Source organism: Rhinolophus sinicus, chromosome 9, assembly GCF_057876585.1.
Source record: "Rhinolophus sinicus isolate RSI-liver-muscle chromosome 9, RSI-T2T, whole genome shotgun sequence".
Lineage (NCBI taxonomy): Eukaryota > Metazoa > Chordata > Mammalia > Chiroptera > Rhinolophidae > Rhinolophus > Rhinolophus sinicus.
In genome coordinates, this window is record NC_142509.1 from 27,524,169 (window position 1) to 27,538,871 (window position 14,703).

Consider the following 14,703-nt stretch of genomic DNA (forward strand, 5'->3'; position numbering starts at 1 on the left):
CTTTATATGTTCTGGGTATCAGTTCATTATCAGTTATATAACTTGCAAATACGTTTTACCATTCCTTGGGTTGCCTTTTCACTTTGTTAGTAGATCTAGTATCCCGTGGTGCACATAAGTTTTTCTTTTTCTTTTTTTTTTTTTCCCTGAAAAGGTCTTATCACACACACAGGCAGTGGGGTTCAATCCTTCTTGGCTGCTGCCTTCCTCGTGGCTGCAAGGGCATTGCTCAGCTTCTCTCTTCCTCTTGGCACGGGTGTGTGTCCCCACCCTTTTCTTGATGAACTGCAGGGCCCGCTCTTCCTTAGAGACCTCGAGCAGCTCCATGGTGCGCTGCTCCTAAGGGACAAAGCCGCACACCTCTCGAACCGTGTCCTACATGAACTTGGTGTACTTGGTGAGGTCCCCGTGGTGGCGGCCATACCTCGGCTTGCTCACGTCCTCGGTCACCTTGTGGCCCTTGTTGAGGCCGTGGCCATGGGGTCGTGCAGAGCCATAGCTTCTGCAGCTGAAGCGCCAAACATAAGGTTTTAATTTTGATGAAGTCCAATTTATTTTTCCTTTTTCTGTCCCACTTCCCATCCCCCCCGTTTTCTTCTAAGAGTTTTATAGTTTTAGCTCTTATGTTTAGGACTTTGATGTACTCTGAGTCCATTTTTGTATGTAGTAAGCATTCAACTTCATTCTTTTGTGTAGACCCTTTTTAATAGAATGATAGCATACTATATACACCGTGATGCTATATCTTGCTTTTTTCATTTCACTTGATAATGTATCTCAACCCACTAACTTATTTCCTTTTCATTCTGTCCTCTAGTATTTAGTCGAAAGGTGTCAGCCAATATATAGGAGAGACCTTTTAAGTATGGCTGCCTTAACTAACAGTTAAATTAAAAGAAAATCAAATAAGAATATTAATCCCAGGAATGAAAGCTGAAAGGAAAAAAATAAAAGGAAGGGAAAAAAGAGGTGGAGTATAGGAATAAGCATCATCAACTTTTGCTTTCAGGAGGACAAATTGCAGTTTTGTTGAAAGTTTATCAGGAATGTAGTTAACTCTGTGTGTATATATAATTTATCCTTCAATCCGTCCTCTGAAGTATAGGTAATATTATTTCCCCCATATTACAGTTGAAAAACTGATTACTCACACAAGATTATATTGTTAATGAATAGCAGAGCTAGAATTTGAGCACAGGTATTTTTGACTCTAAAGCCAAGGCTGTTTGCCATTAAATGGTTCTCTGAAAATAAAGGGAACCTTTAATCAAGTAAGCTTGAAAAGGCTGCATATAAAATCCTTCTCTTGGAAATTCATAGTCTGAATTAGTATATTATGAGCTCTGAGAAGTCGGCCGTAAAAAAGAAACCTGTTTAATTTTATTTAAATGTTAAAAGACACTCACTTGCCCAAGGAAAAAGTTTGTTTGGCATCTTAATACCTGAAACAGTTCTCCCTTACCACTATTTTGGGAAGTGCCACACAACAGTTGTGTTCTTTCTTGTATCCAATCTCAAGAAATGCTAAAGACAGGAAATTAAGTCCTAACTTGGAGAAGAAAAGAAGCAGCCTTTGGAAATTACCTAACAGACCAGGCGTGGAGCCTTTTTGGTCCCCTTATATACCCCAGTCTATTGTGAGATCATTCAAAAGGACAGGTGCTTTTCCAGAGGTGAATTGCATGTGACTACAATTTACTTTGTCCACAGGACAAGTTAATATGAAGCTTCAGCTTTACTTCAGTGTGTATGATATGGTAAAACTATAAAACGTATAAAACAGAAGAATTTAAGACATCCGTTTAGAAGTATTTCAGAAAAAATATTTGACCTGCAATACTTTTTATATAGGAACTTTGAGTTACGGATTCTATCTTGGTCATGAATTGTTCATTTCAGCTGTACCACAGGTAATATAAGCTATGGTTTAGGAAATGAAAGATTTGATCTGTTATGAATGTACCATTTAAACACTGAATAGAAACTGGTGTCAGAGATGGTCAGCAAGTGAAGAAATCCGCAGCCTACTTGCGTTTATTTGCAAGAGAAAGTCATTTATCAGTTTGAAACCCAATTGCTTGATTAGGCATTGCTTTTAGTAATCATATCTTTATGTTGTTATGAAATGTTCTTTCTTTTTTTTTTTCCCATTAACTTTTCCAAGTTCTCAGGTTCCATAAAGTATTTGGTTAGTATATTAATTGAAAGAACATTATTTTTTTTTTAACTTGGACAAAATTGCCTTCATGGTGTATTTTCTGCAACCAACCTAGTTTTTCCCCATTAAAGTTTAGTTTAGTTTTGTTTTTTTTAAATAAATTATACTGATTACCAGTTGTTTTATACTTTTTGTTGCAGTTTTAATGGAGATGTTTCCCCATTTTTTTTCCTAGCTGATTATTCCTGGTGTATAGAAATACCATTGATTTTTGCAGATTTGCTTTAATATCCAACAACTATAGTAGACTATTGTGATTCTTCGCTTAAATTTTGCATAGAATCATGTAGTTGTAAATATCTTTGAGTAATTTTTGTAATTCTTGTTTTATTTGTCCCTTCAAAAGAAAAACTACTTTGGAGTAAAGAATATGTAATACACTATTTTAAATAGCTGAAACAGGGTTCCCTTGCTCTTTTAAATGGAAATCCACTTGTGTTTAATTATCAAACTTGATGTAGATTGTTTTATTTTTATTTATATTTTTTCTTGTTCATATTTTCAAGAACCTTTTATTTCCTTAGACATCTAAATGGTTTATAGTCTATGAGGTGTGACAATTAACTTCACGAACTTGCCACCATTTGCTTACATGGGCACCACTGTACAAACAGCTCGGTAAGGTTTCATAACCTTGGTATATCAGTGTCTCACAGCTGTGTTCATGTCGACATGTGGCAGTGCCTTGCTGAGTGGCGTTCATTATTGTTGTTGTGTGGTTTTGTGTGCTGTCGTGAGAATGTCTGAGCTTGAATTAGAGCAATGAACAGACATTAAATTTCTTGTTAAACTTGGGAAGAGTGGAAGTGAAATCAGGGACGTGTTAGTCCAAGTTTATGGGGATAATGCCATGAAGAAAACGGCAGTGTACAAATGGATTAAACATTTTTCTCAGGGGAGAGAACGCGTCACTGATGAAGAGAGGTCAGGGCGGCCAATAATGAGCAGAACCGACGAAAACATTGCAAACATTCGTCAGATTGTGTGAAAATTTGTCAGATTGTGTGTCAAAATCATCGGCTGACTGTGAGAAGCATAGCAGACCAAGTAAACATCGACAGAGAAACAGGAAAATGTTATCTGAAAATCTTAGCTTGAGAAAGGCGTGTGCAAAAATAGTCCCGAAGGAGCTCTTGCATCACGACACTGCGCCAGCTCACAGGGCACTGTCTGTGAGGGAGTTTGTAGCCAGTAAACAAATCACTGTATTGGAACACCTTCCCTACTCACCTGATCTGGCCCCCAATGACTTCTTTCTTTACCCGAAGATAAAGGAAATTGACATTCAGGACATCAACGGTAATATGACGGCAACTCTGATGGCCATTCCAGAAAGAGTTCCAAAATTGCTTTGAAGGGTGAGCTAGGCACTGGCTTCGGTGCATAGCTTCCCAAGGGGAGTACTTGGAAGGTGACAGTAATGATATTCAGCAATGAGGTATGTAGTACTTTTTCTAGGATGAGTTCGCGAACTTAATTGTCAGACCTTGTATGCTACATTCATATCTGAAATGTCTAGTCTGCTGTTTCTGCTGGCTCTTGTGGTAGATTCTTTCTTTGGGGTGTTTGTGAAAATTGGTTAACCTGGAGATGCTCATTTTCCTTGGAACTTGATCTATACCAAACCCTGAGGCCTGAAGTTGTGGACCTAGGGAGCAGTGGTTCTCAACCGGGATGACGCCCCCCGCCCCATAATGTAGATGTTTTAATTAGTTTGAAAAAGTTCTTTGCTGCATTTTATAAAAAGAGAGATTGGCTGAATTTTATAAAATGTAGAGTCTGTTGCTATCATGACATTTTGCATGAATCTTTTGCTTGTATGGTATCAGTAGTTTTACTTATTTTAAAAACCTTACATTCTTGGAACAAAACCTAGTTTTTAATTAATCTCTTGAGGTATTGCTTTAATTGCTTGAGTTTTATTTAAGAGTCTCACATCGTTATTCATAAGATTGTCGTGTAGTTTTCTTTTTAATTTTTATCTTGTCAGTTTTAAGACCTGAATAATACTTCCTCCAAAGCACTTTGAGGTCACTATGCCACAATTTTGTTAGACATATTTAAATTCCTGTGTAAAGCTGTTGAGTTTTAGTGCTCTTGAGGGAGTAAAGAAAAGGTGGTTGGGTAATTTGTAATTATCTTGGTCAGTCTGTTCTGTCAGGTTGGTTTATTGTATCAATTTTGTTTTCTTGTATCAATTTTGGTATTTAATAATTTAATAGCATATTATCCATTGGACTTAAGTTTTTAAATTTATTAGCATGTAAATATGAATGGTATTCACTAATAATTCTGATCTCTTTTACTTTGGCCTTTATGATTCCTTTCTCATTTCTAACTGAGATTTTTCATTTCCCATTTAATTTTTAAAGTTTTAATCAACTTTCTGAGGTGTAATTACCTACAGTAAAATTCACCTACTTCAAGTGTATAATTCAATGAGTTTTTCGCTTTTTAAAAAATGTTTATTGGAGAATATTGGGGAACAGTGTGGTTTTCCAGGACCCATCAGCTCCAAGTCAAGTTGTTGTTTTCAGTCTTATTGTGGAGGGCGCAGCTCACTGGCCCATGTGGGAATCGAACCGGCGACCTTGGTGTTATGAGCACCGCGCTCTAACCACTGAACAAGCCAGCCGCCCCTTGTCTAACTTTTCACACTGTTTTCAGCACTTCCAAATAGTAAACTTGATTAATTGTTTGTCCAGTTGGTTCAAATTCATAATGAATAATCCCTCTGATAATCAAAAAAGGTTAGCAACATCGTTGCGACAAGTTTGCGAACCTAATTGTCAGACCTCATAGAACATTTCTTTCCATCACTTCAAATAATTTCATTGTGCCCCTTTATAGTTAATTCCCTCCATTTACACCTAGGCCCTTCTTTGAAGTTTCTGCTCTACTAAGTCTAGGGTACAGCCCAGGACTGGAGATTTGTAGACCCCCGCCCAGGTGATTTCTTCCAGACTGGCTTGGGAAATACCCCATAGAGCCTGGGCCCATTCCTGGAGGTGCTGCCTCATTTTGACTACTGTCCACAATTTCTTTGCTACAATTGAGGCTATAGCTACTGTTTTAGTTAATAGTAATCTTTAAAGTATTGCTAACATTTTGTAAGCACTTCCTTGTTAGGCTCCATGTCAAACACTAAATTGAATCCTTACGACTCTTGGAAGTGTAGGTACTATTATCCTCATTTTGCAAATGATGATAAATAATTTGTTATAGGGCTTCTGACTAGTAGGTGTGGACCCAGGATTGGAACCCAAGCAAACTGACGTTAGAGCCATTGCCCTTAACTAACTATCCTGCTGTTGCAGGTCAAATGCTGAGCTAAGCTGCTTGTGCAATACGCTGTTGAGTAGTACATAGTTCTCTGTGTGCGTGAGGTAAGAGACATGGTAAAACATGAAACAGCCAGACATGGTAAAACACGAAACAGCCACAATAAAAGTGAGTACCTAACTGAGAGTGTTGTCTCATACGCATGTGAGAGTTAAGTCAGAGCAGAAAACAGGTCTGTTCAAACAGTAGCCCATCCTGAAGGGCCACAGAATGACCAATTAGGTAGGTAACTGTTGATGCTTTTCTAGATTTGCAGTTCTCAAAAAGTGTGGAACCTACACTCCTGGGAATCCTGAAACCCTTTCGTGGGGTCCTCAAGGTCGAATTATTTTCATAACATACGGAGAAGTTACACCTTTTTCTGTGTTAACATTTGTACTGCTGGTACAATTGCATTGGTGGGTGTAGTGCTGGTGCCTAAGCGTGAAACAAGCAGTGACACCAAAATGTTCTGGTAGCCATTGTAGTCTTCACTGCTGCACTCTTCATTGTTTTTTTTGTTTTGTTTTGTTTTTCTAAAAAGCCAGTTTCACTTAAGAATGTCATTGTTGAAAAAAAAGTGTTTCTTTTATTAAATCTCGATACTAGAGCACACCTTTTTAATACTCGGTGCGATGCAATGGGAAGGACATGAAGCCACTTCTACGTATTGAGGTACCATGGTAGTTTTAAGGGAAAGTGCTTGGAGGATTGTTTGAGTTGCATGCTAGCAACTTTTTTCTCAGAGCACCATTTTTACTTGAAAGAGTGAGTGACAAGAAAACTGTGGTTATTAAGATTTGGCAGATATTTTCTCAAAAATGAAAGGACTGATATTATTTGTTGCCAGTGATAAAATTTGAGCTTGACAACTTCCCAGTATTTTCAGGCTTCTCTGATGAGATCCGTGGTAATATTAACAAATAATTTTTGATAGTGAATAATGAAATGTGTCAACATTTTGAAGAGCTGCAGTAACTCTGAACTAATATTTACAGAGTGAAGATCTATTCAAAGTGCACGATAGACCAGTGGATTTTTAATGAAGCGAAGTACAAAAAGTTCATCATATGGTTTCAGATGCCACATTGCATGTAACCTTTAAGAAACTACTGTGTTTCCCCGAAAATAAGACCTAGCTGGGCCATCCGCTCTAATGCGTCTTTTGGAGCAAAAATTAATATAAAACCCGGTATTATATTATATGCCCAGTCTTATATTAAAATAAGACTGGTCTTATATATTTTTTTTTTTTTTTTTGAATGACTGCTTGAAGTTTTCATATTAGGATTCATTGTATTCAGTATTTTAATATGTTAAAATAAAAATGAACCACAAAGAGATACGGTTTTACACCTATTTGGCTACTATTAAAAAAAGAAACGAACAAGTGTTGGCAAGAATACAGAGCAATTGCAACCCCTGTACACTATTGTGGGAATACAAAATGGTACTGCCACTATAAAAACCAGCAGGGCAACCCCCCAAAAAACTAAAGCAGAATGATCATATAACACAGCAATTCCACTTCTAATAATATACCCCCCAAAATTGGAAGCATGGTCTTGAAGAGATACTTGTACACCAACGTTCATAGCAACACTATTCACAACAGCCAAAAGTTGGAAGCAACCCAAATGTCAAACAACTGAATAAACAAAATGTGGTGTACACATACAGTGGAATATTATGCAACCTGAAAAAGGAGGGAAATTCTGACACACGCCACAACATGAACAAACCCTGAAGACACTATGCCAAGTGAACAAGTCAATCACAAAAAGACAAAGACTATATAATTCCACCCACATGAGATACCTAGAGTAGTCAGATTAATAGAGACAGAAAGGGACTGGTCTTATATTAATTTTTGCTCCAAAAGACGCATTAGAGCTGATAGTCCGGCTTGGTCTTATTTTCGGGGAAACACAGTACCATTTTTTTTTAATGTTTCAATTACAGTTGACATTCAATGTTATATTAGTTTCAGATGTACAGCATTTGGACATTTATATAACTTATAAGGGGATCCTCCCAGTAAGTCTAGTACCCCCTTGACTCCATGCATGAGTTATTACAATATTGCCTATATTCCCTATGCTGTACTTTACATGACTATTTAGTAACTGTTAATTTGTACTTCTTAATCCCTTCACCTTTTTCACCCAGCCTCCTACCCAAAACAAACTACCATTTGTTGAATTTTGTCACAGTATTGAATATCCACAATTATCTGAAAGGCTATTAAAATACTCCCTTTTAAAGTACATATTTGCAAGAGGCTGGATCTCCTTCATATACTTGAAACAAAATAATGAATCGCAACAGATTAAATGCAGAAATAAATAGAACGCAGTTGACGTGTTAAACCAGACATTAAAGATATTTGTAAAACAGTGCCATGCTTCTCACTAATTTTGTTGTTGTTATTTTGGAAAAGTTAGGTTTCATTAAAACATGATTAATGTGAACATGTAATGGGTTTATTGTTTTTATGTTTTCAGTTTTAATTCTAATATGATAAATATCATTAGATTTAGTGTTCATAAACGAGCTTTTTGGGGTCCTCAGTAGGAGTCCTGAAACCAATAAGTTTGGTTTCCACTAAAATGAATCTTTAGCAGTCTGTAGTTTGTCCCCACTTGCTTGTATTTTGGGTTTCATGAGGGTATCTTATCACTTAGTTTTGTTGTAGCTGCAGATTTTCAGTTTTGCTATCCAAATTGCTCAGTCTTTTATTATGGGAGAGTTCAGGAGCATTAAAAAAAAAGCTGTGCCCTGGCTACTGCCATCATTCTACATCCTGTCCCATAATTACATATTCTTAAAAAAATTCCTTTTGAGCAGAAAAGTGGCAAAAATTGAGAATGATAGTATTTTGTTTTTTAATTTCAAATGTGCATGTAGTCTGTTTAACACAATGCAGTGAAAAAGCTCTGGTGTGAATTACTATCTTGATCCATTAGGAATACCAAACAGGTCTGGTTTCACTTGGGAAACACGATTTAGTCTGTGTTTATATGATTAGCAAAATTCATAATGGACTGTTCTTTGGTTTGAGAACAGTTAGATAATTTTAAAAATGTATTTTGTAATTGTTTAAAATCGTAGAGAAGGAGGTAAATGGAGGAAAAATTAAGTTAGAAAAATTTTCTGTTTATACCTATACCTTAATGATAACTATAAATGAGGCCTTGGATGGTGGTGTACAGGTGGTTAGTTTACTATTAACCATATTTATTTATGTTTCTTATTTCTTAGTCTGGCCTTAATACATGCTAACAGTGATTTTTGAGCAAAGTACTTATGACCCATTGTTTAGGGTGTAGCTGTTCTAGAAGTGCTTCCTTTTGAAATTGACATCCATATCTAATGTTTAAGAACCTAGATTTATTTCACTCCTGTTTCAAGGAAAACAGTTTACTTCATCCACTTTTACTTTTTTCTCTTGTGAATTAGTCTATCTTCAGCTACAATTAACAAAAAAAATCCTGACTTGACTGACTTAAACAAGAGCTTGTTTACCATGGACAGGGATTTTGATCTGTGGTGCTCACTGCTGTGTCTTTGGTCAGTGCTTAGGAAATACCTGAAGAAATAAAGAGGTGAAAATGTCAGTTCCACAGTAGTGGTTGGGCAGCTCAGTAGTAGTATCAAGGGCCCTTGTTTCTTCAGTTCTGCTGCTTCTGTGCTCTTCATTGCATCTGCCTCAACTGTGGGCTTGCTGCCCTATTTTCAAGATGGCGGCAACATTTCCTAGATACATCATCATCAGTACCACACCAGAGACAGAAACAAGAACCTTCTCTTCGTGTGTGTGTGTGTGTGTGTGTGTGTGTGTGTGTGTGTGTGTGTGTAACCTTTTCCTCCCATCTCATTGGCCAGAATTACATCATAAGCCTAGGCCAGATCATTACCAAAGGGACTGGAAACTCCGGGATTTGCTTAGATCTGTGATGTCCAGTAAGGTAGCCACTAGCCACGTGTGGCGATTTAAATTTAAATTCATTAAAATTAAATCAGATTATAGATTCATTTCCTCAGTTGCACTCAACACATTTCAGGTGCTACCTATATTGGAAAGTGCAGACACAGAACATTTTCATCATTACAGAAACTTCTATTGGCCAGTGCTGGCTTACATTAGTCATGATTCACCCTCTGGGCCTTTCAGAATTATACTCAGTCTTCAGACTGGAATTCTCTGGGCTGCTTTACAGCCTTCAGGGCCATCTGCATGGTGAATGGGCACAGTACCTGACCGTGATCCCACCGGTGTGGCTCTTGCGCTTCAGGTACACCTGTACTCCTTCGCGTGGGGGACGTGTTTCCTCCATGGATGAAAAAGAGTAATGCTGTTTTACTGCCTGAAAGAGGACGGAACACATTTCTGAAGCAAGTATTGTTTTATTTGAAAGTTAAGCTTTGAAGTCATAGTGCTAAATAGCAGGGGCCTGTGATTTACTTGACAATATTGGTTTATATACATTTGTCAGTTTCTAACTGGGTAGTTGAAAAATGCCAGTAAACTGTGTTATTTCTGTTCCTTTATTGTGCTGTCCAGATGTTCTTATAATGGAGATGTACTTCAGAGCGTGTTAGAACTATCAGTGTGGATGTGGGTTGAAATGTGCTAATGCTTTCCATCACCTAAGCATCATTTTTACTGTGCTATTGCTCATCAGAGTGGCAGAAAAAGGATAGAATCATTGATAGGTCTCCTTTACTTCCTAGTTCTTTTTGCGCTTCCTGGGGTCCTGTGCTCATTCCATACAAAGGGCAGAAACCACAGCTGGAAGGATACTGATTTTCCTCTCTTTCCTGTACACCAGAGTAGGGTCAGACAATCTCTGCGTGCTTCTCCCTTCTCTCTCTCTCCCTCCCCTCTCAGTACATGCATGTACTGAAAATCCTGACTTAATATTAGGTAGGTCCAGATAAGTAGCATGAATACCATCAATATAAGAATGTTGTTACCATTACGTTGTTTCTCTCAACTGAGCAGGTTTTGATTATACCAAAAACAAAATGCCCCGCTTTGGAAACACTTGGCAATGGCTATTATTTAAAAGGAATAGGAAAAAACAGGAAGTTGAGCTTTTTGTTGCCCACAACCTTTGCCAAGTTCTGTAATTTAATGAGGTTTAGATTTTAGGTCATTCTGACTGAATTTTAGGTTGACTCACTTCACAGCCATTTTTGAGTCTTAGACAAACTTTTTAGTAATAGGATGCTTCCGTGCCTCATTCAAACATACTGAATGTAATTTAACATGTATTTGACTGGTAAGGCTATGCTGGCACCACACACTCTTGCCCATCAGTTACTATTTTACTGACTTACAGATGTAGATGCTGTAAGAGAGAGGTGACCACACAGCATATCACTCATGATTTTTTTTTTAAATCTTTGCTGTCTGCTCGCATACTTCTCCATTTTATGTCAGCAGGACTAGATTTACTTACATCTAACTATTAAAGAGTGTAATTTGACAAAGACCACCAAAATTTACCAGTTTCTTTAGCAATCTAAAGCATTTTCGGGGTGGATGGGCCATGTTTACAAATTTAATACCCTTGCACTGAATGTTGAGAATTATTCTGGCACTTGATGGTGACCTCTTGACTTTTCTGAACTTTAGCTTCCTCTGCCCCCTCACAAGAGGCTCTTACAAGTATCACTACATTTAATTCCCTAAGAGCTGTCATTGAAGGGTAAGTTGGTAGCTTGCACAAACCACAAGGAGCTCAATTTGAGTAGCTCAGTTTTCTTCTGTTTGAGAAAGAATTGAACTGTTGCAGTTATATTTTTCCTGGGTTTTGCTGTTGTTGTTATTGTTGGTGGTGGGTTTTTGTTGTTTTTCTATTTCAGATACAAATTCTTCTCACCAGCTTTTCTAATGTATTCAAGTAGCTTTTCTGAATTGCCATGAAAAGGTGAAACTGGTGAAAACCACTAAAACTGTGGTTTTCAAAGTGTGGTCCCTGTACTATCCGCGTCTGCATCACTTGGGAACTTTTTAGAAATACAGATTCTTGGCTCTGGTCCAGATCTCCTGAACCAGAAACTCTGGGGTGAGGCCCAGCCACCTGCGTTTTTAACAAATCCTCCAGGTGATTCTAATGCATCCTCAACTTTGAGAAGGACCAATCTATAAGATGCATGAATTGGGGACACACTCTGAAACTTCTCCATGTGCTTTGATTTTTATTATATTTTCTTTCCTAAATTACTCTTAAAATGATATCAAAAGAATCATGAAATATGGCACTTTGTGTTAGTTTTTTACTTTGCTAGTATTGTGTACATTTTTAAAGTTAGTGAAAAAAAATTTTTTTTTAATGTTTGGTGTCAAGTGTTTGTTCTTGTGACATTTTAAAGAGTAAGTTAATTCCTTGGGCAAATAAAAATATCAATGTAGTTTATTGGTCTACCACAGGAGTTTTCTGCTTTTAGATGTAATATATTCCAAAAAATCCTTGGCTATACACAGAAATTTTCCTTCATCTGCTCGCTTCTCTCGAGAAAACTGAATACGGTGGTGATAAAGAATATATCTTTAATAGAAAATGTCCAATTGGCACAAAGTATGTGTGATAACAAACTTGGAGTTCCCTATGTTGTTTGTCTCAGCCCATTACCTGGTGATGTGCATTGCACTTTGCTTACCAGAGGGCATAGGCCAAGCAGCTTGCCCAGGCACTGTGGGCAGCCGCAGCAAACTCACATGGGTCTCGTAGGTTATTTTTTAATTTTTCAGGGAAACACAGTGACATCTGTCAGATCTCACACAAACCGCTAGCTTAAGGTAATTCACAGTTCAGGGTTGGCCAGTTAGCTCAGTGGGTTAGAGCGTGGTGCTCGTAGCACCAAGGTTGTCGGTTCGATCCCCACATGGGCCACTGTGAGCTGCGACCTCCTAAAAACAAACAAAAACAACAACAAAAAAGATATTTCACAGTTCAGCACTAAATCACTACATTCCTTTTGGTATGATATTGTGGGGGCAGAGCCCCAGAAAGTAGTTTCCAGGCTCTCGGCCTCACATAGACAGGTGCTGGCTCAGGTAGTAAATGGCCATCAATTGTGATTGCATGGCCATCAGCTGTGGCTAGTTGGCCGTCAGCTGTAACCAGTGAGCCATTGGCCACTAATATAACTGCTGTGGCTACGCTAGCGAAGGAGAAGAGGAGGAAGAACGGGGCCTAGCAAGAAGATGGCGGCTGGGCTGGCAAGCGTGGATGGCGGTTTGCGGACAGTGTGGATCCAGCCTCCAGTGAGAGTATAGTGCCGCCAGCGAGAATATAGTGGTATGACTCCCCTACCTATGGCTCCGTGGGTGTTCCTTTTTGGCCTGGCCATATCCTGCGTTCTTGTGTGGGGAGCGGGAGCAGAGGCCCCGCAGGCCGCCCCGCATGACAAATGGCGCAGCGAGCAGGGTCTCCCGCATCACAGATATATTTTTGCAAAGCTGGGATTTTGGCCATTGTCATGAATAAAGGAAGCACTGTATGAAAATCCATATGAAACAAAGTAAAGGTGGCAGAGTCCAATCTGATTCTAAGAGTTAGATGTTGAGAAGTTGTGAAATACCCAAAAGTTACTAAATTAAGTTGTTAGGACATAAATACTTAACTAGGTTTGGACCTAACAGAACTGTAAGGAATTTCTTTTGGCCTAGGGCTTACCATGAAAAAAACGACAGAAATTCTGAGGGAGTCATGACTTGAGAAAGTTTAAGAACCTCTGGTTTGGGGCTAAATTTTTTTGGTAAATTGCAGTGTGGACTTTCAGTATGGTAAAAAGCTGTTCAAGAAAACAAGAGGAGAAAGGCCAGGAAGTTATAAACAGCGGCATAAAGGAGAAGGCAGTAGTACGTGGTGAGGGTATATGGTCTCTAGGGCCATATGCTTTGTTTTGAGTCCTAGTTTTTTGACTATGTGACTGTGGCCAATAAATTAACTTTCTAGACCTGCCTTATTATTTATAAAATAGGAATGATAACACCTCGTAAGGATTAAATGAGGTATTGTAGATACAAGTGTGTTTTATTGAATTTAAAATCTCTGTACACATCCTAATTCCTGTTACCATGGATACGGTAAAAGAGACTGCAGATGTGATTAAGTTAAGGATCTTGAGATGGGGAAATGATCCTGGATTATGAGGGTGGGTCCAGTACAATCACAAAGGTCTTTACAAGAGGGAGGCAGGAGATCAGAGTGAGGAGTAAGAGATTTGATGATGGAAGCAAGAGGTTGGAGTAATGTGATAAAGAGAACATGAGCCAAATGGTGCCTGCGCCTCTAGAAGCTGAAAAAGTCAAGGAAACTAATTTTCCCCTCAGGGCCTCCAGAAGGAACCAGAAGGGTGGCAGTACCAACAGCTTGATTTGTAGTCCCATAAAACTCACTGCAGACTTATAACCTGCAGGATGATAAGGGTTGTTGTGAGTCACTAAGTTTGTGGTAATTTGTCCAGTAGCAGCAGAAAACCAATAATTTAGGGTGTTACTCAAGTTGAAAAGAGGAAAGTTGTTTTTAAGAAACCATTAGTCCATTGTCAAAGATTCAAAGTTCTTTTTCATACTGCGAGTCTGGAATAGCAGCAGTTGGCTTCTTAGACTTCCTGCACTGTGTCATAAACTTCCATGGTGTGGACATGTTGAGAAGATTTCCTTTGACCTTAACACTCAGGCAGCTCTAGAGACTAAGCAAGTAATTAGATTTGAAAGGGGCAGTGGGGAGGACTCATAAACCTCTGGAACACCTAAGGTAAGAGCGTTGCAGGAGCTGAGTTCCCGTGGCAGCTCCTGGAGCTACCTGTCCTTTCCCGGTCATCCATCTTATTTCTACACCTAGCTTAGTCCAGCAGCTTACTTTAGAACGGTTTCTCCCAGCCTCATGTATTTTAAGTTTGCACACCAGAGGGTAGGTAGTATTTCAGAACCACTCTGAAGTGCAAACTTGTGGTTTTCCGTGGCCCAGTGATTCAGCAGAGGAAGCATCTGACCAGTGTTTGCCTGTGTGTATCTGTTACACTCATAAGAATGGTTCTATTTACTGGGTCTTTGTCATCATCCTTTCAATCTGAGATTTTCAAATAAAAATATTTCATAATAGAAGTGTGGATTTATACAGCAACATCTGTCATAAAGAAGTGGT

The 14,703-nt window shown here is 38.5% G+C and overlaps 1 protein-coding gene and 1 pseudogene across 1 annotated transcript in view; one reads left to right on the forward strand and one right to left on the reverse strand.

Annotated features, from left to right (window-relative positions):
- SPPL3 (signal peptide peptidase like 3) overlaps positions 1-14,703 on the forward strand; it is a 108,609-nt gene that overhangs the window by 20,221 nt on the left and 73,685 nt on the right. The gene's annotated exons all lie outside the window — the stretch shown is intronic.
- LOC148757326 (large ribosomal subunit protein eL36 pseudogene) lies at positions 183-653 on the reverse strand (annotated as a pseudogene).